Below are 2,500 nucleotides of genomic sequence, written 5' to 3' on the forward strand. Positions count from 1 at the left end.
GGCCCCGCGCGCTCACCCCGCACACCCCCGCACGCCCCCGCGCACTCACCCCGCACGCCCTCGCACACCCCCGCGCGCTCACCTCGCACACCCCCGCGCGCTCACCCCGCACGCCCCCGCACGCTCACCCCGCGCACCCCCGCACGCCCCCGCACTGCCCCGCGCGCTCACCCCGCACGCCCCCGCACACCCCCGCGCCCCCACTCCCCTCGCACACGCCAAGCCCCATCCTATGCTATGTGCGATACATGTCCTACCAACAGCATATCAAAAGTGTTGGATGTTACCTCCATAAAAAAAACATCATACCCAATGCCTATGAAACGTGAGTACACGTATAAAGCCTTGAAGGTTAGCCCCTACAACAATTCATCACACCTAACATCCGTGGAAAGTAAGAACGTGTATAAAGCCTTGGACTATAAAAATATCATCAAACCCAATACCCGTGAAAAGTGAATGTTCATTTTTAATGCTTTTTTTTTTTTTTGGAACTAAGAAAAGAGTGACACCCGTCAAATTTAACTATTTTTTCTTTTGCTTGTCTAAAACAATAAAATGAAGAGTTTTGATACTAGAGCAAATACATTACACTAAGACACCAACCATGACCGCGTTTTTACAACCATCACCCATTAATTGTGAAAGTACATGTGGAGTGGTCGGTTTGTTGTAATATTTTTTTTGGGAACTAAGCAACATGAAAGAATGATTCCCACAAAATTTCAGATTTTTTTGACCACTCTAGCTATTTTTTCTAATTTCTTATTATTTAATATTTAAAAATTCATTAAAAAAAATTGGTTGGTCGAAAAATTATGAAACTTGATTTCTAGATCCATTGGAATGTCCAATTCATGAATCAATTGAGTTCATGGAAAAAAACATTCTAAAACTTGAGATATTTGACCGTATGACCGCTCAGAAAAATCGTATCTAGGCCTGGCAGACCAAAAATGCCTCAAAATGTACTATATAGGGGGGTGACTAGTCTGCATGGGCTGGGCACGGGGGTACCCCCTATATCTTCCGCCACCCCCACGCCCCAAGCACTATGCGCCGCACAGGGGCATATGCTTGGGGCGTCGGGGTGGTGGTCGGAGGCCGAGGGCGGTTGACGGCGGGGGTGCGGTGGCGGAACGCGCACGGTGGGGCAGTGTCGGAACGTTCCCGTGCGCTCGCCAGCCCCACCCCGCCCCACCCGCGTGCGCCCCGCCCGCTTGCCCCCGTGCGCTCGCCCGCCCCGCCACGCCCTCATGCTCCAGAGCGCGCGCGCGCGCCCCGTCCCGCCCCGCCCGCGTGCTCCCGCGCGCGCGCGCCCCCGCCCCGCCCCGCCAGCGTTCGCCCCGCGCGCGCGCGCCCCCCGCCCCGCCCCGCCAGCGTGCTCCCGCGAGCGCGCGCCCCCCGCCCCGCCCCGCCAGCGTGCTCCCGCGAGCGCGCGCCCCGTCCCGCCCCGCCCGCGCTCTGCTGCGCGCGCGCCCGTGCCTGCGCCCCATCCATCACCCATTAATTGTGAAAGTACATGTGGAGTGGTCAGTTTGTTGTAAATTTTTTTCTGGGAGCTAAGCAACATGAAAGAATGATTACCACAAAATTTCAGATTTTTTTGACCACTCTAGCTATTTTTTCTAATTTCTTATTATTTAATATTTAAAAATTCATTAAAAAAAATTGGTTGGTTGAAAAATTATGAAACTTGATTTCTAGATCCATTAGAATGTCCAATTCATGAATCAATTGAGTTCATGGAAAAAAACATTCTAAAACTTGAGATATTTGACCGTATGACCGCTCAGAAAAATCGTATCTAGGCCTGGCAGACCAAAAATGCCTCAAAATGTACTATATAGGGGGGTGACTAGTCTGCATGGGCTGGGCACGGGGGTACCCCTATATCTTCCGCCACCCCCACGCCCCCCAAGCACTATGCGCCGCACATGGGCATATGCTTGGGGCGTTGGGGTGGTGGTCGGCGGACGAGGGTGGTTGACGGTGGCGGTGCGGTGGCGAAACTTGCGCGGTGAGGCCGTGTTGGGTGCGCCTTTGGGCGTGCGACATGAGCCTTGTTGAGAATGGAATGTTGCGATGTTGCCTTGTAACTTGGGCTGGCTTGAGGATGGTTGATGGCTGGTACGATGATGAAACATGCAAGGTGGGGTGGAGTCGGGTGCCTTCGGGCGTGCGACATGAACCTCGTTGAGTGTGTGACGTTGTGGTGATGCTTGGCCAGCCTTGGGCCAGCCCTATGTTTTGAAGGCGTGTGGTGCCAGAACATGTTCGGCTGGTCGGAATCGGGTGCCTTTGGGCGTGCGACATGAGCCTCGTTGAGCACGGAATGTTGCGATGTTGCCTTCTAACTGGGAATCTCTGGTGTGAGGACTGTGGATGGCTGCTGGTACGATGATGAAACATGCAAGGTGGGGTGGAGCCGGGTGCCTTCGGGCGTGCGGCATGAACCTCGTTGAGTGTGGGACGTTGTTGTGGTATGCCTCCCTTCCTT

This window comes from Cucurbita pepo, unplaced genomic scaffold, assembly GCF_057944985.1.
Source record: "Cucurbita pepo subsp. pepo isolate OVF unplaced genomic scaffold, ASM5794498v1 scafford_64, whole genome shotgun sequence".
Taxonomy (NCBI): domain Eukaryota; kingdom Viridiplantae; phylum Streptophyta; class Magnoliopsida; order Cucurbitales; family Cucurbitaceae; genus Cucurbita; species Cucurbita pepo.